Below are 22,848 nucleotides of genomic sequence, written 5' to 3' on the forward strand. Positions count from 1 at the left end.
TTCATTGTATTCACCACATTGTAACCCGTCTGAACGGATTATGAAAGAAATCAATAAGCTTTGCAGACTTTATTGTCACAGAAAGCATCAGCATTGGGACAGATATTTACACTTATTTCAAAATGTGCTGAATGAAATGCCTCATGATTCCACTGCTTTACCACCTACTCTTGTACTGAAGAATGTAGAACCTCCGAACAGAATCAGAGAGCTTGTACCTTTCCCGAATACACGTAAACTTCGACACAAAGACATAATTGATTTGGCTCTTAAAAATATAAAATCTGCAGCAGACAAAAGGAGAAAACTAAACGGTAAAGCAAATGCAAAGAAATTATGTATTGGTCAGAAAGTTCTCATTAAAGCTCATTCATTGTCACATAAGAAGAAACACTTGAGTCACAAATTCTTTCTAGTTTACAATGGACCTTACAGAATCCGACGTATACCACATGATAATTGCGTTGAAGTTGAAACTCTGCGTACTAGGAAGAGTAAAGGTTTACACCACATTTCTCATGTAAAACCATTTATTGACAGATAATCTGCTTTTTAACTTAGTCTTTGCAATTTTCACTTCACGCTACTTGTACAATTTGTCACACTGAGAAACTGTTAACATGCAACTATGTTTTAAAGCTAACTAACCATCCAGTCAAGAACATAGGTAACTTAGACAAGTAATTGCGAATGCATTGTTATTGCGAACAGACGACACAGTGTTGTTATTTATATATTCCTCCTTGTTAGTTGCACGATTACGTAACGAATGTACGGCTTACATACTTAGAACATATACCAGCACTGCTAATGAAATTTTCATGCAACATTTTGGTTTGCTTGAGAGTGGATTCTGGATTTGAGGTGCTTTCTGTGAAATGCCAGATGACACAGTGGTTAGTTTATGTGACAGCTACACGATTTTATCACGACGCTGCTAATGCGTGACAATTTACAATGTTGCTTTTGCGGTGTATCTGTTTTATATCTGCACAGTTTTTTCTGAATTCTTCTATAAAGTGAGACATGTTTTAGTGGTGACTTTTGTGGTATAGCTACAAGGAAACAGCCTTTTCTGTAGCACAACAATACGTTACAGCACAGTACTTTCTTCATCACGGCAATAAGCGTAATAAGTATGATATCTATACGCAAAGCATTTCACTTTGTTTATCATGAGGTAAGTACATTGACTTCTGCAGAACTTAGCTTTCGGAGGACAATAACTACGACACTTCCCAGAGATTATCTTACAGCAAGACGCACATTTAGCGCTACAGGACATGTATTTGAGTGATTAATTTTGTACTTAAAACATTTATTTTTAGAGATTTTTGAATTACAAAGAAAGTTTTTCGTGATACATTTCATTCCATTGCTGTAAGCTATAATACCTGAGGATACAATTACAATAATCCTCAGGGGGGTACACGCCTACTTTGTGTATCATGTGTTTGGCAAGCACAAGGAGCCCTAGCTAATATGGTATTTGCTTATACAATTTAACACATCGGTACCATATTTCTCTAACACATAAATTACACAGCTATCTGATCATTTAACTGAGAGAGACAAACTTTTTTATTGTGTCAGTGACAGATGTTTACGTGATTACACCGTTGGATAACTTCACACTTAAGAAATTGTATTTTGTCTGTACTTTGTGAACTGTTCATATTTTTTCAGAACCATTGTGATACTATGAGAGCTTTGAATGATGTATTTGGTAAGGGAGAATGATTTTAAAGTACGTTTGAGGTAGATGACGCTATTTAAATGAGCAGAGAATTTTTTTTAGATTTTGAAATTATTGCAGAAAGCTACGACGATTATGAGATTTGACTGAGGTGTTATGATGTTACTATTACGACGACGATGTGTATTATGCTGCTGAGGTATGTTTATGATCAATAAGCTAATGCTATATGAGTTATTTGATTATGCTACGTATGTTATGATGAAATATTGAAGAAGTGTTGACGAATAAGGTAAGGAATAATGAATAGAAGTTAGGGACTCTTGACTTGTGAAAAAGGATGTTGGAAACCGAGAATCGTACTTTAAGAGTTATGAAATGTGTGTAAATGCGTGAATGTATCACAATGCCGGCGAAAATTTTTTGGACACTGTTATATTCATAAGATTTTGTTTCTACAGATTTGTAACGCAAATTCTTGACCTGTGAAGACTGTCACTGTAGCGGAAACTGCTGTCGTAAATATTTCCGTAAGAAAGTTAATTGACCACCTGCACGTGCGTCGTCGGGACACAGCTGTGTCAAACACCTGGAGAACAAGCCATTAGGGTGTGCCTTTCATCGCTAATGCGACACCCTCGTTACTTGAAAACATATGATTTTTGTAATGCGTTGTGGGCACACAGCTGTGTCAAACACCTGGAGAACAAGCCATTAGGGTGTGCCTTTCATCGCTAATGCGACACCCTCGTTACTTAAAAACATATGATTACTCGCACTTTGTGCTAATTATTGAAATGCTTATGAATTGATGGGAAATATTCGTACATCTGCACACCTGATTATGACAAGTGTCTTTCTCCGAGAGTTGAGTGCTACTGACTTACGAAATGCCACATTACTATTGAATGATATTTTTATGCTTTGCTTTTCATAGTTGCTTATTTCATTTAATATCTGGTTTCCAGCTGTGTTGCAGCATTAGTTTTATAAAATAAACTTAGATGCATTTGCTAATGTGAACTCTTTCTGTCAACAGATCTATTAAATAATTATTTTATGATCCACATTCTTTAAAAAAGGAGCACTTGGAAAGGAAAGAACAATAAGAAGGAACTAGTAACAGTAACACATAATTTTCTTTTCAAGTACATGGTAATATTTTTTTTACAATAAGTTGTTATGGTGCACCACTTTAATTACATAGACATTAAGATGTGAATAGACATTTCCCTTGTCTGCATTGTTGTTTTTACTGTAATATTTTTTCTGCTTGAGCTATGTCATGTCTAGGTATAAGTTGCTGCTGTTTGCCAGGCATAGTGTTATTGAATTTGACTTTTGCTAATTTCTTAATGCTGCTTGCTTCGCAAATCTGCGTTTTTTTTCATTGCTGTTTATATTAACTGTGTTATGTGATGCTGCATTGCCTTGTCCCTTGGTATATATATCTGAGCTCAGTAGATTTAAGTTAGCTTAAGAGGGGGTAGACTATATAAAAAACTGACTATGGAGAATAGGTAAAGAATGCATTGCGAAGTTATATGAAAAAGATTTGGGCCCCAATGAGTATTGTACAATCAGAAATAATTAGTTTGAAAGAAATATGAATAGAATACAGGAAGGAGGTATAAATAGGACTTTTGGGAATAATGATGAAAATACTGCAGTAAAACAAACCCTGTCCTTTCCTTTTGTGTCATCCCTCTATATGTTTGTGTACCCTTGTGTATTTGTGTTTTTCCTGTCTTTATGTGTTGATGTGTTTATGTGCTGATGAGAGCTATGTTGTAGAATTTTTCTAATACTCTGTTATTTTCTTTGTAAAGATGCTTAGACATTATTTATTCTGTGTTGTTTTAATGCTCATGTGTGAAGTTGGCGTTTCAAAAGTGATTCTGATCTTTTATTTTTGTACTCATGTCATCATTCCTGTAACACTGATGTATATGTTTATTTCTATTCTTTTGTAAAGCCTGTACTACAAATGTTATCTGTATTGTTATGTTTTTAATTATGTATTTTGTACCTTTGTCATTGTATTCTTATGTTATAAAATTGTAATTGACAGCAGTTGATCAAATTAAGTAACTTATAAGTTCCATCTCACTGCACACATTTCTGTTGGTCATAGTATATGGACAATATGTGAGAAGTAGGGACTGATAGTGTTTGCACGTGTGTTAATAATTCAGCAAAGGACTGGATAACAGCATTGCTGGTTCTAAGGACAATTCCAAAAACTTTGTGAGTGCACAAGTGGTGGTTATGGACTTGTTATATTAACTGCAAGACTCTTCGCTGGTGATTGTGCACCCGCACAGTCGCAACAGATGGCTGCTGGCCGTCTCTACAAGGACTACAGTGGGTCTGCATCTCTGGTGGCCCACCAATACCACAATCTCTACCAGGACTACAGTGGGCCTGTCCACACTTTCTACAAGGACTGCAGTGGGTCTGCACCTCTGGTGGCCCACCAATACCACAATCTCTACCAGGACTACAGTAGGTCTACTCTGTGATGACCTATCTACTAATCTTCTTCAAAACGTCGAATGACTCTGCTGTGGGTTTGCTCTGTTGTGGCCCATTACCTGTCTGCATGTCAAGAGTCAGCACTGTCTTTCCATTGGAAGGACCACACTACTTCTTCAAGACTGCATGGAAATCCACTACTTCTGTGTGCAATTTTTTTTACTAATGAGACAATCTGAAAAAAAACTGTAATTACTATTGTGATGAACGATCAGGACTGTCTTTATGGACTGTGAGAAAATTTTAGCTTTTGACCAACATTGTATCAATAAGTGTGTGCATTGGATATCTTTGTTAGTGTAATTATAAAAAAAATTTCTCAAATCATTATTGGCCACTGGCCAAAAAAATTTGTAAAATTTTTGTGGGGAGCATGGGGGCTATGTAAGTAGGCTGTTTAGATTTTTATATGGGTAATGCCACGTAGCGCTCTGTATGAAAATCACTGGCTGTGCTGTGTGCAGTCTGTGGCTAGTTTGCATTGTTGCCTGCCATTGTTGTCATGAACTGCTATAGCTGGATGTGAACAGCGCGTAGCGTTGCGCAGTTGGAGGTGAGCCGCCAGCAGTGGTGGATGTGGGGAGAGAGATGGCAGAGTTTTGTAATTTGTCATGAACTGATATATATATTATGACTTTTGATGATATTAAGGTAAATACAGTGTTTGTTCACTATTAATATCTTTCATTTGCTAACTATCCCTATCAGTAGTTAGTGCCTTCAGTAGTTTGAATCTTTTATTTAGCTGGCAGTAGTGGCGCTCGCTGTATTGCAGTAGTTCCAGTAATGAAGATTTTTGTGAGGTAAGTTATTTGTGAAAGGTGTAGTTTAATGTTACTCAGGGCCATTCTTTTGCAGGGATCTTTGATAGTCAGATTGCGTTGCGCTAAAAACATTGTGTGTCAGTTCAAGCACAGTTTTGTATAAATAGTTCTAAGGGGACGTTTCAACTGTTTTCAGTTGACTGCCTTTTACAAGATTGTGGAATTTAAAAATAACACAGTTTTAGGTAAAAAACATGTTTATTATTATTATTCACGTTTGGGCCCTACTGGACCACGCGAAGTACAATCACGGGGCATTCAGTTATTTTCTTTTAGACTTTCTCTCTGCCCAAATTGTTTTCATTCTCTCGGAATGAGCTCTTTTCCTTTCATCAGACCATGTGGTTCCAGTTTTCTTTGGTTTTTCAGCTTGACCAACTACCCAGTCATGAATTTTTTGCCTAAATAATTTTCTGTCTTGAATTTCATCTTGTTTTATATCTGTCTCTTTCATGTCCTCTTTTATAGCAGCAATCCATTTTATTGTCTCAAATTTAGCTTTACTTCGATTTTCGTAGAATTCCACTACTTGTTTAGTTAGTCTGGTAGCATCCATTCTTTTAATATGCCCATAAAATTTTAATCTGCGTTTTTTCATACCCGAATATATGCTGGTGCATTGTTGAATTTCACTATTTGCTCTTAGCCTGTATGTTCCTTCTTCAGTATATTTTGGACCTAGAATTTTTCTGATTACTTTTCTTTCTCTTTTTTGGATTTCTTGAATGTCCTTTTTTCTGTTTAAAATTAGCGTTTCAGCCCCATAAAGGCACTCTGGTTTTATGACCGTGTTGTAATGTCTCAATTTAGAGTACCTCGAGAGACATTTTTTGTTGTAGATGTCTTTTGTAAGTCTAAAAGCTGTCTCCATCTTTTGACAACGAATTTCATTTCCAATTTTTTCTAGACCAGTCTCTGAGATTGTTTCACCTAAATATTTGAATTGCGAAACTCTTTTGATTTTTCCATACTTAGTTTCCAAAAGTTTGGGTGCCAGTTTGTTGCTAGTCATATACTGTGTTTTTTCAAATAAGTTTGGGGACTTACTCTTTCTGCTGTTTCTTTAAGAATTTCTATTTGTTTCTGAGCAATTTGGATGTCCTGCAAAGGCCAAACAGTCTATTCGAATATTTGTTCGTCCTAATTTCACTGGTTGGTCAATTTTGAACTCCAATTTTCGTTCGCGCCACTCTTGTATTACTTTTTCTAGAACGCAGTTAAATAGAAACGGAGAGAGTCCATCACCTTGCCTCACGCCTGTTTTTATTTCAAAGGGTTCTGAAATTTCTCCTCTGAACTTTACTTTTGATTTTGTACCAGTTAGCGTGTCTCTGATAATTGCCGTGGTTTTAGGATCCAGGCCTTGTTCTTTCACAATTTGGAAAAGAGATTCACGATCCACTGAGTCATAAGCCTTTCTAAAATCTACAAAGGTACAAACTAGTTTTTTAATGTAAATTCTTTGATGTCTGAGAATTAGTTTGAGGACTAAAATCTGTTCTGGGCAAGATCTATTTGGCCTGAAACCTGCTTGATATTCGCCAATTTTCCATTCAAGTTGTTGTTGTGCTCGGTTCAGAAGACATTGTGAGAGGATTTTGTATGTGACTGGAAGAAGAGGAATTCCTCTGTAATTATTAACATCAGTTTTGTCTCCCTTCTTATGAAGTGGGTGAATCAAGGCGGTTTTCCATTCATCAGGAATTTTTTTCAGTTTGCCAAATGTTTTGCATGATTGAAGTAATTTCTTTAACGGTTTTTGGACCAGCTGCCTTTAAAAGTTCTGCAACAATTCCATCTTCACCAGATGCTTTGTTGTTTTTCAACCTATGAATTTCTTTAATGATTTCCTCTTCATTTGGTGCAAGTGAAACTGGATTGCATTGTTGGGGAATTTTTGGTGGAAATCTTTCTGTGGGCTCGGGGCAATTTAGAAGATTCTTAAAATATTTAGAAAGTTCTTTGCAATTTTCTTGGTTGTTAAGAGCCAAGTGTCCATTTTCCTTCTTGAAGCAAAGATTCTGGGGTTGGTACCCCTTTATTTTGGTTTTAAAAGTTTTATAAAAATTTCTGGTATTTTATTTCTGAAAATCTTCTTCAATTTCTAAGAGTTGACTATTCTCATATTGTCTTTTTGTTTGTCTAATTAGTTTTGAAGTGTCTTTTCTAGTTGTCAGGAATGTATCATATGTGTCTTCTGTCTTATTGCTATTCCATGCTTTAAATGTCTCTTGTCTGGCTTTGATTGCATGATCACAGTTTTCATTCCACCAAGCATGTTTCTTGTGTTTTCGTAAAGGAATTTGATCTTGAGCTGTTTTGATAATCTTGTGTTTGAGTTGTTCCCAATTTTGTGCACTTGTTTTGTCAAATTCGTCTGCTAATAATGATGGTTGGATTTTACTGGTGTCAAATTTGGGGATTAATGGTGTCCTTTTGTTGAAATTTTGGGGTTTTAGCTTTAGTTTCACACGGGTTAAGTAATGGTCTGAGTCAATATTGGCGCCTTTACGAACTTGAACATTTAAAATTTCTTTGTGACATGGATACGAGATTGCAATATGGTCAATTTGGAATTCACCTATGTCCTTGTTAGGTGATCGCCATGTCTTTTGTTTTGAAGGTTTTTTCTTAAAATGACTTGACATAATTTTGAGATTGAAATTTCTGCAAAATTCTACCAGCCTCTTTCCATTTTGATTGGTCCATTTATGTGCAGGGAATTCACCGACCGTTTTTCTAAATTTTCTCTCTTTCCCTAACTGTGCATTAAAATCACCCATTAAAATCTTTACATAATTTTGAGGAATTTTGGAGACTGTATTCTCTAACACTTCCCATGACTTATTTACTTTTTCTGGATTTGTTTTATTCTCCTGGTTGATAGGCATGTGTGCGTTAATTAAACAGTACATTTTATTTGCACATTTCATGGAAATTGTCATTAGTCTGTTGTTTACTGGATTTACTTCGATTACGGAGTCAAGAATGTCTTGCGAAATTGCGAATGCAACACCCAGATGCGGAGTGTTTTTAAGAATTCTTTTGTCTGTTTTACTTTTAAACAATCGGTATTCTCATCAGGTAACCTTGTTTCTTGCAGGGCTAAAATTTTGATATTTTGTTCTTTTAGTGTGTCTCCTAATTTATAGAGTTTTCCTGGTGTCAAGAGAGAGTTAATATTGATAGTTCCAAAAAATGTTTCGACCTTGGGCATGAGTCGGTCAAAAGACTTCGATTTCCTCTGGTTTGGGATATAGCGTTTCAGCCTAGTCTCCCCAGAATCCGATAGACTAGTTGCGCCACTGATGGCGGAGGATTTGTTACCACCTGGGGTAATTTTGTAATTACTAAAACGCTCCATAATAGTACTTAGAATCAAAGGGTTGAGCTCAGAAAAGCTCAGTGGTTAAGACTGGAGTGGTTAGTTCCAGAATTTGTATTACGGCCGCACCTCTGGTGAACAGACGCCGACCACAGTGCCGCTTGTTACAAGTCAGACGCAAGGTGGATTTATTGTATTATGTGCCTCTTCCGCTAGTTCCACCGTACTGAGATTCGTTCTCTCCGCCTTCACTACCGTTGAGGTCTTCGCTGTAACCCTAGCAAAGGGGCCCTGACAGAGTACTATCACCTGGGCCAGGTGAACTCTGGTTTTTTAAATGAGGTTGTTACTCCTCCCCCTCCTCCTTCCTCATCACTTGCATAATGAGGCCCCGGGCTTGGGACCGGTACAGCGGAGTTAAAACATGTTTATATTTTATTTATAAAATTATTTTTATTTTATTTTATTTTTATAATATTTTTAAAGTATTATTATACTATTATATACACATCACAACTTAAATGTACTAAAAAATGTGTGTCCATTATGAAACAAGATTTCATCAAACAATAGAACTGAAACCATTACAGATGGAACTATGCAATTAAACCGTTTGTGGCAAACACTGTCTTGAACCTAGGAGTTTTCCAAACCTTACTGAAAACAGTATTATTGAAACCAAGCATCAAAAACCCAGAAGCATTTGCACTGTTACACAAGACCCTATTTAGATACTGGTAATAACACTGTGCTTACCTGATATTCCTCTGAAAAACCTTCGAAGTGCTCAGCAGTATAGTGCCACAAAAACAAGGTTAATCAAACCAACTTCAGAGAGATAGTAGAATGGTAATTAGGCTACTAACAAACAGACACAAAACATGGCATGTTCCAACACTTCTGCAATACAACACTACTTGATTTCGATGTCGGAATCACAGAAAAAAGTTAAGTTCTCGCAGGTAGCCACAATTGCATCCTGCATTCCCTCATAAATGAAGACTCCACTGTTATTGCATCGAGACTGATCAATCTTCACCAAAGTTCGTGAACTGACAAAGTTATCACAAGTCAATAAACTAACTCCTATGGATTGTATAATGTTGTATGGTGGCTCAAATGACACTTACAAAAATGAAACTCCTATTGCTTGTTGAGAATGGAAGAAATGTCTCAGTCTCCTGACTCATACAAATGTAATACTATTTAGCATTTCACTTAGATATGATTTATCACAGTGGTCCTGCATAACCAGGAAAGTAGTCCAGCAAACAAACATAAGAAAATATGCAATCCTTTATAAAATACATCTTACTACAGATATAAATGTTGTGGGCTGTAGTTTCCGTTCAACTCATGGGTTACATTTCAGTGGATTAGGGGAGAGACTGCTAGCAAATTTAGTGCTCAATGAAGTAGAAAAAAACCGATAATTCACACCTGCGAACACTAATATCTCTCTTTTATTTTTTGAGAGTAAACTACTGCCAGAGTAGATCACGAAAAAATTTAATTTGTAATGACCAACAAGCAAAAACCGTAACATACTGCACAATCATGGGAATGTATTTCAATGTGTCAAAAATGAGACAATTCCATTTCTCATTAATATGCTGTCGCTTGCGATGGCAACTTAATTAACAACGCTGGTTAGAACAAACTATAGTATACTCTGCCAAACAGTGACTAAATAGTTCAAAAAGAAATGTGTGTCCAATTTGGAAGCACACAGATCACAAGTTATTGCAAAACTAGTATTGCATACTGGTATGGTGGCGTATCAATCAGATGCAAACACTCTACATATAAAATAGTTATAAATGTTGGTTTGTGGAAGGTATATCTGAAAGGTATTACACACACATGAAATTATAATTGTCTGACTCCATCACACACTGGGAACAAATTTTCATAAACTGAATATGCAAGTACTATTAGTTTCAAGATACAGACAACACAAACTTTTGTAGCTGGTTATAAAAACACAGACATAACAGAAAGGAAGAATGTGCATTATTTATTAAATACAATAAGGTGACATTTTCGGTTTGCCTCAAGATAATGACTGCTTGATACTGGATACGTCAAACAATAGATCTCTGTGGATAAATATCAGTTACTGACCTTTAAAGAGTATCAGTTTTGTATAAGTTGTCCTGATTTTATTTTCATGTAATGCTTCAGTTATTCTCTTGGCAGCATGTTTTTATCGTGTCAGGAGGTATCGTGTGGCAACTGTTTTAATCAGCAGTATCATATGATTGTCCAAGGAATGATGATTTTTCATGTGGTCTGTTAACTCCTTGAACACTGGCTTGAATATGAATTCACTAAGCAGCTCAGAAACACATTTGGAAAAGAGATATTTCAATGGAACTTTTGAATTACCTGTAGTATAGCACCTGAACACTTTTTCTGCACACACACACGCACACACACACACACACACACACACACACACACACACACACACACACACACACACACACACACACACACACACATATATATATATATATATATATATATATATATATAATCATACGATGGTAAAACCAACCATTCCCTACTTCTTCTATGAACGAGAGAATAAGCAACATGGCTACTACCTCCTTATAACACGGATAAACATGGTTCACACTTTAAGGTCCACCACAAACCCAGCTATGTACACTACAATCGGATGACCTCTTCAGAGAGATAAATTCCAGTAGCAAAGTAATCGTGGTCAGGTGTCGCTGCACCATTTTCCGTGCTTAGTAACTGCCACCATTCTGATATGTGATTTATGCGATCTTCAACATTGGAACTGCTGAAAGTAAGAATGCGAATTTCTTCCAAAGATGTGCGATTCCCTTTTTCTGATCCATGGATCTAACTATGAATTAGTAGCTTCTTGTATGCTGCAACAAACTGGAAAGCAGTGGGGTTGTTATTCAAACCACCACGACTTCGATGGCACTAAGAAACATTTCCAAGTGGTTCTGATAACATTTGTAGAGGTAGGAACTTCTGTAGAGGAGCATGAGTTGGTGTTCCCACTAATTTGCTATACATGTGTAAAACACTGGATATAAACACCAGAAATCCAACAAATCCTGTCTTTCTATTTGTCAACGACTTTGATTGCTTGAGGATTTGGACCGACAGTGAGTTCCTTGATGTATCTCTATGCCTTTAAAAGAAATCCCTCTATAGTACTAAAATTTGCTGTATCTAATGCCTGATTGAAACCACTTTGTAAAAGTGTTTTAGAATTGCAGACATCAAAGAGACAGTTGAAAATGCGTATAAATTGCTGTAGATGCCTGTTCAAAACCCGGCAGTGTCATATCACAACAGTACTGTATGGCATCTGTCAAGGAATTGCTAAGCAGCTGAGTAGCCAGTTTCACCTTGATTTTATTTTTTTAAAAAATTAAGGTGACTGGCAGTAATCTTGTTGCCGAGGTGGAGCCCTTCCCTGACCTGCAATTTATGCAATAGTTCCAAAAAGTACCAAGAAATGACACCACCTTGCTCATTCCAAAGAATTTTTTTATCTCATAAAGCATTGCTCACAAGTTTCAACATATGTGGAGGGTCTAGAAAAAATGACATCTCATGATCATTCCCTTCAACTGAAAAAGTACTTCTCAAAGTTTTACAATTGAGATCGAGCCTAAATACCTAGACGTTTACAAATTGCTAACTGAACCATCACAGGTGAGTGAAACAACTTTCACACCACTTGAATTGACAAGATCAATGCACTGTCTAACTAACTCGGCTTTTTGTTCGCCAGTTATACCAGCAGTCAAGAAATATCAAACTGGGAGCTTCCAAGAAGCATTAATAGCCACAAGCATGAGCGCAAATGCTTCTTTGGCAATGGGCAAATTATCTGTGTCTACAGATAACCCCATGTCGATATAACCATAATAGCATGTATCATCAAATTCTACATGTTGCCTGAAGGCAATTTCATCAACTATCAAGCTACATAGAGTCGGAAACTTTGTTTTGGGGTGATAAGCGTCTGCCTTAATTACCTTAAACGCCTCGGATGTGAATCCAGGTGCTCCACCTACACATTAGTACCACTTCGATAACATTCTGGGGTGTGACAAACATGTATTAAAACAGCGTCTAACATATTTATATGCCCTGTGGAAATAAAAATGCAGCGTCAAGGCAAAGGAGCACAGTTCTGGGCTGTATGTCCTAGGTACAGCTTGTACACTAGCTTTCACAGTTTTCTGCTGCAGCAAGTCTCTCTGCATTTCAGGAATACTTTCATCCACAAGATGCTTGTATTTCTGTACCTTAACGACAGCACTCAAAGAAGCCACTTTCTTCTTAAGTCGTCTCTTAGACTGCTGAAGAGCTTTTAGTTGTTTTTTGTACTGTTCAGTTTCTGTTAAGAGTCGTTCACAGTTCCTCTTCAATTCAGCACTTTCAGAGGATGCCTGACTAAGTTCTAGTGGTCCTGCAGTGTACTTAGGAACAGGAGCAGGAACTACCTCAGCCCGCACTCTGCTGACGGTAGCCAAAAGTGAAGATGGAAAGGAAGAGCTCTCATTCCGCACTGGTGGCTTTCTCTTCTTGTCTCCCTAAATAAAATAAACAGATGGGAAACATTAAAGGGACCACACCGTGGTTCAGGTCGAAAAAAATTGATTTTCGGTTTTCATCATATTTCGATAGATTAAGGTTTTATTTAAGTACTCTGAAAAGGATTTTGCTGAAAAAAACTTTTTTCGAAGGTGTAATGAGCATTTTCCTACCACTTGTGTTTATGTGCCATGTCCACTTTTCTACTTTTCTGCATATATTTTAGGCCTTTATATCTCCTACATTACACGTTAGGGATTATTTTTTTACTCCCGAGTGTGTTGGCTATCCTTGGAAAGCAACGGTCGGTATTCTTTTGTTTCTGCAGTTTGTAAACAATATGCTTTCAAACACGCAGTTAGTTTTGTTCGAGTGTGATTGCGAGTAGTTGTTATAATTACGTTTGCAGTGCTGGTTTACGTGTGTTTTGTAGTGTTTATCGAAGATGACGAAATGTAAAGGCATTTTCAAGAAACGACAATTTAGAGGAAACAAGCTGAGAAAGCTTTCTGTACAAGAGGTTATGTCGCATGGCAACGATGTTCCTCATTGTAATCCTTCACCAAGTGCATCATCAAAGATGCTCTCACCATTGCAAGAGAGTTACAACGAATTTACTGTAAGTGACAAGGGGTGCAGTAACATTACTTTAAATTTGAGAATATTATCAGACATAATTTCCAAATTTGTACAATGTAGACAGTGTGGTGAGTCACAGAGTGTGAAAATTTGTGAGAGTGCCAGTGGGACAGAAGATCCAAAGCAATTGCTTTGGATCTAATTTGCACTAGATGCTCAGCTGTGATTTCATTTATGAGTTCTTCAAAACTAGATTCAAATGGCCCTTATGAAATCGATACTAGATTAGTTTATGCCTTACGATCCATTGGCAAGGGCAAGGGCATGGCTGCAGGGAGAACATTTTGTTCAGTGATGAACTTACTTCAACCATCAAATAAATTTGAAAAACTGACTGCAATATTAGAGAAAGCTGTATGTGAGGTCAGTGAGGAAAGCATGAAACTGGCTGCTAGGGAAGCAGTGGAAGAAAATGATGGATGTTCGGATATTGCAGTTGCATTTGATGGAAGTTGGCAGAAAAGAGGACATACTTCTCTGAATGGAGTAGTGACTGACAGGACTGTAGACACAGATAAAGTGTTATTGCAAATGTTGTAAAGTCAATGAACATAAAAAACACAACTGTGTGGCTAATTTTAGGGGAACAAGTGGTGGGATAGAAGTTCATGGAGTACAACAAATATTTCATCACTCCGTAGAACCAAGAGGTGTACGGTGCACCAAATATTTGGGCGATGGTGACAGTAAGGCATACAACAATGTGGTGAACTCTAAGCCATATGTAGATGCCATTATTAGCAAAATAGAATGTGCAGCCCATGTTTTTACGTTTGGGAACAAGGCTGAGAAAACTAACTGTTGATACGAGAGGAAAAAAATTAGAAGATTGAAAACTGTTGACCGGACAGGGTTGGTTAACTAAAACCGAAATAGAAAGCTTTTAGGTATACAATGGGCAGGCAATTAGGAGAAATAAAGAAAACCTGGAGGCAATGAAGAGAGATGTTTGGGACATATTCTTCCATGAGTCCTCTACTGATGATAAGCCATGTCATGGATTGTGTCCATCAGGAGAAAATTCGTGGTGCATATACAATAGGGCTCAGGTAACTGGAGAATCTTATTTTCACCAGTATTCTGTTCCTGCTGCTGTTATTACAGCAATTAAACCTATTTTCAGAGACTTGGCTCATACTGAACTAAGGAAATGTATGCATGGGCAGATACAGAACCCAAATGAATGTTTCAACAGCATAATTCGAAACCGCCTTCCTAAAACTGTATTTGTAGGCATGCATACAAAGAAACTAGGAGTTCATGATGCTGTTAATACATTCAGTTGTGGTAATATTGGAAAGTGTTGTGTACCAAAATGCTGGGAATTAATCCTGGTGAAAATACGATGACTGGGCTGCATCTAATATGGCCAAGAAAGCAAGACAAACATCCAGGAAGGTGAAAAAGAAACTGGAAGACCTGCTAGAGGCCAAAGAAGGGCCATCATATGCAGCAGGACAGTTTTAATTAACTGTAAGTAACAAATTTCAAAAGTTTCTTCTTTAAAGTCAATTTCCCGCCAACTAAAATTTTCAGTACATATGCCCCATTGTATCAGAAACTATCATAGATAAATGAAATGACATTTTCAGAGACTCTGCATAACATAAAAAGCCACCTCTGGTACTACATTCATTAATATTCACCCATTAGGAAGTTCACAAAAAATATTTTCTGCAGAAAATCTTAATATTTTTTGTTAATAAATTTAAAAAGTATTTCTTAAAAACTATAAAATGGATAAAGTAGATTTTAGTACAGTTGACTCTATTAGCATCATGTAACATACAGTAAAAATATTAAGGTACTGCATCAAATAGTTTTTTTCAGAAATGGGTCAAGTACTTGTCTAAATTAACATGGGTTAGATAGGTAGAGTGTGGTCCCTTTAAGATCTGTGTTTTTTTAATAGATGGTTGAAGGTGTTACAGTCTTTGTCATGAACAGCATGTTACAGCCCACTAAATACTCCTATTCTTAGTCCTTTCCAGAAATATAAGTTCAATTTTTCAGCATCTATTTATCTTATTCATAAAATACTCATTACTCTGTCAAGAACCATTGTTGCGTTCAGCAGAAAATTTGAGATTTCTCCCATGTGCGAAGCTACAATTAATACACAGTTAACGAAAAAATGTAAACTCTGAACATGTAAAATATTTCTACTGGGGTGTCTTGTTTAACTATCACATTGTATCACTATGGGTACTTTCAGTAAACAAGCTCTTAATATAACTTGTCCAACAGTTAATGATGTAAAATTGTGTGTTATATCGAAATTTGCGTTAGCAGTTGGTGTATATTCAATGTTCCGTAGTAGTGGATAATGTTAAGAAGAAGGTAGTCTTCTTCTTTCTTGGCTCTACAGCTCATGGTGAGCCTTGGCCTCTTCTACAATTTCCTTCCATTTCTCTTGGTGCTTTGCCAATACTCTCCAGTTTCTATATCCCATCTTCCTAAGATCTTCGATTACTCCATCTTCCCACCTGGCTCTTGGTCGACCATGTCCTCTCTGCCCCCCTGGCTTTCCTTGTAGTATTCTTTTTGGTTCTTCTGTATCATTCATGTGAGCCACATGTCCTGTCCACCTCAGTATGGATGATTTAACTATCCTTCTGATGGGTTGTTCTTTGTATATGATATACAACTCATGGTTGTACCTTCTCCTCCATCTTCCTCTTTCACAGATATGGCTGATAATTCGTGTAAGCACCTTTCTTTCAAATACATCCAGTGTTTCGATATATTTAGTGGTCAATGTCCAGGCTTCAGAGGCATATGTAAGCACTGGTCATATAAGTAATTTATAGATAGTTAATTTAGTGGTATGAGTCAGAAGCCTTGAGGATAGAAGTTTTGTTGGGGCAAAATAGGCTCTATTGGCTAGTATTAATCTCTGCTTAATTTCATAGGAGGTATCATTTAGATGCATAACTATTGAGCCCAGGTACTTGAAATGTTCAACTCTCTCAAATGTATAATTGCCCATTGTTACTGCATTTGGCATATTTTCTCAATGTGCCATATATTTTGTTTTTTGTTCATTAACAATTAACCCCATCTTCTAGTAGTCTGTTCGAGAGCTGTAAATGTCTTTTCCATTGCTTTTTGGGTTCTTGCTATTATATCTACATTATCCGTGTTGTCCAATATCTGCACTGATTTATAGAAGATCGTTCCCCTATCCAGAAGGTTTGCATTTCTCATCACCTTCTCCAGGGTGACATTAAAGAGAAGACATGCCAATGCATCCCCTTGTTGCACTGCGTTTTTAATACTCAATGTATTGGACATCATTCCTCCTATTCTGACACTACCTTGTGTTTCGCTCATTGTCATTCTCGCCAGCCTTACCAACTTAATCGAGATTCCCAGTTCATCTAGAGCTTGATATAACTGCTCTCTATTTATGCTAATCATAAGTTGCTTTGAAATCTATAAAGAGGTGATGTGTGCCAACCCTGTATTCGTTTTTTTTTTCAGGATTTGTCTTAAGGTGAATATTTGATCGATAGTTGACTTCCCGGGAAGGAATCCGCATTGGTACTGCCCTGTTTCCCTCTGCATGATTGGGAGTATACTGTCAAATAGTATATTAGAGAATACTTTGTATCCCAAATTAAGTAGTGTGATCCCTCTGTAATTGCCACACTCCATCTTATCTCCTTTCTTATATATGGGACATATTATACCCTGTTTCCATTGTTGGGGCATTTTCTCCTCTTCCCATATCCTGATGACCATTTTCACAAGGCTTCGTTCCAGCTCTCTGCCTCCTTGCTTAAAGAGTTCTGCTTGAATACCATCTGTTCCTGCCGCGTGTTGTTTTTCAATTTCTTCATGGCAGTTTTCACTTCTTCTGTATTTGGTGGAGTAGTGTTGTTGTCTGGATCCTCTTCCCCATTCGTTTCTGTTGGATTCCATGGTATAGTTATTCTAGGGTTGAGGAGACTATCAAAATACCTGCTCCATCTTTCGCATATTCCCTTCTCTTCACTTATTATATTCCCTGTCTCACATTTTATTAAGCTTGTTTTACGACCAAAAGGCTTCTGTGCCGCATTCACGTCTCTATAGAATTTTCTTATCTCATTTTTGCTTCTCATGAGCTCCATTTCTTTGACACTTGCTTTCATTCATTCCCTCTTTTTTCTTTGGTGAGTCCTCATTTGAATCCTCCGGTTTTCTTTGTATTTTTCTACTATCCTCCTCGTACAGTGTGATCGCAGTGTTCTTCTATATGTTTTGCTCTTTTCTTCAGTTACTATTTCGCATTCAGTATCAAACCATGATGGTCTTACTTGTCTTGTCCCAATTGCAAGTATCTCTCTTGCCGATGTTTCCACCGCCTTTTTTAGCGCTTCCCACTGATCTTCGATATTATTATATTCTCCAGCGTTAGCAGAATCCGAGTTATCTTCTCCTGATACTGTTCTCTAACTTCCACTGATTCTGAAGTTGTTATATTATATTTCTGTGCCCTGGGTTGGGCTCCTTTCGCTGTGTTAGATATCCTTGCTCTCACCGGTGCCCATACCAGAAAATGATCTGTAACTATGTTTGGGCCTCTGAGACTCCTCACGTGCCATAGGTCCGATTTGTGTCTCAAATCTATCGACACATGGTCGATCTGGTTTACTGTCTTTCCATTGGTGAGTTCCATGTTCCCTTATGTATTTCTTTATGTGGGAACTGTGTTGATCCTATTACCATATTTCTAGATGTTGCAAACAGTATGAGCCTTGTTCTGTTCTCATTACTTGTTGCATGTTTGCTATGGGGGCCAATTATCGGTCTATAAATCTGTTCTTTCCCTGCCTGAGCGTTTAGGTCTCCAGCTATTATTTTAATATTGTGGCCTGGGCACTTATCATACTCTTCCCAAAGATTCATAGAATACCTCTTTCTCTTCTTCTTAGGGTTCTTTTGTTGGTGCATGGGCGTTACTTATAGAATAGTTAAAGAATTTCTCCTTTATCCTGAGTGTTGATATTCTCGGACTAATGGGTGTAAATCCTATTACCAAATGCTTTAATTGATGGTGTACAACAATTCCTGTCCCCAGCTCATGATTTCTTTCGCTGCAGCTATATCTTGTAGCGCTATTATACTTTGCTTCAGATTCATTATTTGATCCAGTATTACTTTCAGTGCTCCTGGTCGATATAGGGATCTCACATTCCAAGTACCAATATATAGATCTGATCTATGCCTTACATTTCTCTTCTTCCTTATGTTCCCTCCTTAATTTGCTTGTGTTCCGTCCTCTTTGTCCTTTTCCATGCCAGGTCCGTCTTCCTTCATCCGTCCGACTTTACTTTGTAGAAGTTTTGCAGAAATTGTTTTTTACACAGTGGGCTGTCAACCCTGCATCCAGCCCCCACGGGTTATTTTTAATCAGGGTTTTCTTCCCTTAGCCTTTGGAGACCCAACTCCCAAATGCAAAGCAGCAGTTGTTGTTTTGCTAGTTTTGGTCCGCCCTGGGTATTTTATTTCCCCAGTGTCCACCATATCTGGAGAACATTCCTGGGGAGGGTCCCGATGGGAAACTAGCAATTCCACATGGTAACAAGAAGGTAGTGTCAAAGCTTTTTTTATCAATTATGATATTTTTCAATGGAGAATGTCAATTAACAGTGCATCAAACAAAAGAAATGTTCATTTGCTGTGCTTATCACACATACACAGTTGTATTTAATACAGCCCAAGTGTTAATTTTTGTGGCTTGACTAAATAATTATAGCAGACAAACTTGTTCAGCATAAGTAGTATCATAATCTAAACAGTGAAGCTGAATTTTCTTCTCAAATATTCTCTTGTGTGCAAAGGCTGATGCTGATCAAAAAGGAGTTCATAAGTTTGTTTCTGGATGACAGTATGGAGAACCAGATTATCTCTTTATAACATACTATGTAGATGCAGAAACACTTCAGTGTTCCAGCACCTCCCCTCTTAAATTCTGAACACAGCATGAAATTATTCCTAGGCAAAAGCTATGTGTAAGGAGCTAGTGAGGTAGAAAGTAAAACTAATTTATACAAAGGACTTGAAGGAATCCTCCCACAATCAACATAGATAAGTAAACGTATGCTGTGTCAATTACTCTTAGAACATAACTACCATTAACAAGCAAAGACAGTGCAATAAAAATGTAGTACGGCACAATACACCAGACAAAGTGAGATGTTCACAAACTACTGCCTTCAATATTCACAAAACTGATAATATTTACTTCATATGTGTATTCGATTACTTTTGGAGTTATGGCTGAATAATAGAAACTGAAAAATGAGTTAGCTATACCATCACTCCAAGGCTCATAAATACATCATGATTGTGATACGTACAGTAACATTTCAGTTATGTTACACTACTGTGAAACACTGTTCAATGACACCAATATTTTGGAAATACATAGATTGATAATTCTACACAGTGACCTGTTTAGGCCTATACTTTACGCCAGTTAAATTAATATTAGCTTTTAATTTGGTACATGATGAAGACAGAAAGTGAGTTACTCAACACTTCGCTTATCGGCGATCTGTACGTATTATACTGAAACGTGAACTTGAAATCTAAGAATTTAAATCTTTGAATTAACATACCTTTTGCAAAAGTTTTAGGTGTGTAGAAAAAACAAATGGTACAGCATTTTCTTGGAGCTGTACTGTTGAAAGAGAAGTTTGGTCAATGTCCTCTTCTCGAAATGCTGAGAACATATAGTGCTCTATTTAGACGCACGCCAATTCTTCCTCCTCTTGGCATTCTCCCACGGAGCTTTCCGATTTTCACCTTTAGGAAACATAAAATCATAACCCCCCCCCCCCCCCCCCATGAACCATGGACCTTGTCGTTGGCGGGGAGGCTTCCGTGCCTCAGCGATACAGATAGCCGTACCGTAGGTGAAACCACAATGGAGGGGTATCTGTTGAGAGGCCAGACAAACGTGTACTTCCTGAAGAGGGGCAGCAGCCGTTTCAGTAGTTGCAGGGGCAACAATCTGGATGATTGACTGATCTGCCCTTGTAACACTAAGCAAAACGGCCTTGCAGTGCTGGTACTGTGAATGGCTGAAAGCAAGGGGAAACTACAGCTGTATTTTTTCCCAAGGGCATGCAGCTTTACTGTATGGTTAAATGATGATGGCGTCCTCTTGGGTAAAATATTCCGGAGGTAAAATAGTCCCCCATTCGGATCTCCGGGTGGGGACTACTCAAGAGGACGTGGTTATCAGGAGAAAGAAAACTGGCGTTCTACGGATCGGAGTGTGGAATGTCAGATCCCTTAATTGGGCTGGTATTTTAGAAAATTTAGAAAGGGAAATGGATAGGTTAAAGTTAGATATAGTGGGAATTAGTGAAGTTCAGTGGCAGGAGAAACAAGACTTTTAGTCAGGCGAGGATTATAAATACAAAATCAAATAGTGGTAATGCAGGAGTAGGTTTAATAATGAATAAAAAAATAGGAGTGCGGGTAAGCTACTACAAACAGCATAGTGAACGCATTATTGTGGCCAAGATAGGCACAAAGCCCACGCCTACTACAGTAGTGCAAATTTATATGCCAACTAGCTCTGCAGATGATGAAGAAATTGAAGAAATGTATGATGAAATAAAAGAAATTATTCAGATAGTGAAGGGAGACGAAAATTTAATAGTCATGGGTGACTGGAATTCAGTAGTAGGAAAAGGGAGAGAAGGAAACGTAGTAGGTCAATATGAATTGGGGAGAAGAAATGAAAGAGGAAGCCGCCTGGTAGAATTTTGCACAGAACACAACTTAATAATAGCTAACACTTGGTTCAAGAATCATAAAAGAAGGCTGTATACATGGAAGAAGCGTTGAGATACTGCCAGGTTTCAGATAGATTATATAATGGTAAGACAGAGATTTAGAAACCAGGTTTTAAATTGTAAGACGTTTCCAGGGGCAGATGTGGACTCTGATCACGATCTATTGGTTATGAACTGTAGATTACAACTGAAGAAAGTGCAAGAAGGTGGGAATTTAAGGAGATGGGACCTGGATAAACTGAAAGAACCAAGGATTGTACAGAGCGACAGGGAGAGCATAAGGGAACAATTGACAGGAATGGGGGAAATAAATACAGTAGAAGAAGAATGGGAAGCTTTAAGGGATGAAGTAGTAAAGGCAGCAGAGGATCAAGTAGGTAAAAAGACGAGGGCTACTAGAAATCCTTGGGTAACAGAAGAAATATTGAATTTAATTTATGAAAGGAGAAAATATAAAAATGCAGTAAATGAAGCAGGCAAAAAGGAATACAAACGTCTCAAAAATGAGATTGACAGGAAGTGCAAAATTGCTAAACAAGGATGGCTAGAGGACAAATGTAAGGATGTAGAGGCTTATCTCACAAGGGCTAAGATAGATACTGCCTACAGGAAAATTAAAGAGACCTTTGGAGAAAAGAGAACCACTTGTATGAATATCAAGAGCTCAGATGGAAATCCAGTTCTAAGCAAAGAAGGGAAAGCAGAAAGCTGGAAGGAGTATATAGAGGGTCTATATAAGGGCGATGTACTTGAGGACAATATTATGGAAATGGAAGAGGATGTAGATGAAGATGAAATGGGAGATAGGATACTGCGTGATGAGTTTGACAGAGCACTGAAAGACCTGAGTCGAAACAAGACCCCGGGAGTAGACAACATTCCATTAGAACTACTGACAGCCTTGGGAGAGCCAATCCTGACACAGCTTTACCATCTGGTGAGCACGATATATGAGACAGGCGAAATATCCTCAGACTTCAAGAAGAATATAATAATTCCAATCCCAAAGAAAGCAAGAGTTGACAGATGTGAAAATTACCGAACTATAAGTTTAATAAGTCTCAGCTGCAAAATACTAACACGAATTCTTTACAGACGAATGGAAAAACTAGTTGAAACTGATCTCGGGGAAGATCAGTTTGGATTCCGTAGCAATACTGGAACACGTGAGGCAATACTGACCCTACGACTTATCTTAGAAGAAAGATTAAGGAAAGGCAAACCTACGTTTCTAGCATTTGTAGACTTAGAGAAAGCTTTTGACAATGTTGACTAGAATACTCTCTTTCAAATTCTGAAGGCGGCAAGGGTAAAATACAGGGAGCGAAAGGCTATTTACAATTTGTACAGAAACCTGAGGGCAGTTATAAGAGTCGAGGGACATGAAACGGAAGCAGTGGTTGGGAAGGGAGTGAGACAGGATTGTAGCCTCTCCCCGAT

The sequence above is a fragment of the Schistocerca cancellata genome, chromosome 4 (genome assembly GCF_023864275.1).
Source record: "Schistocerca cancellata isolate TAMUIC-IGC-003103 chromosome 4, iqSchCanc2.1, whole genome shotgun sequence".
Taxonomy (NCBI): domain Eukaryota; kingdom Metazoa; phylum Arthropoda; class Insecta; order Orthoptera; family Acrididae; genus Schistocerca; species Schistocerca cancellata.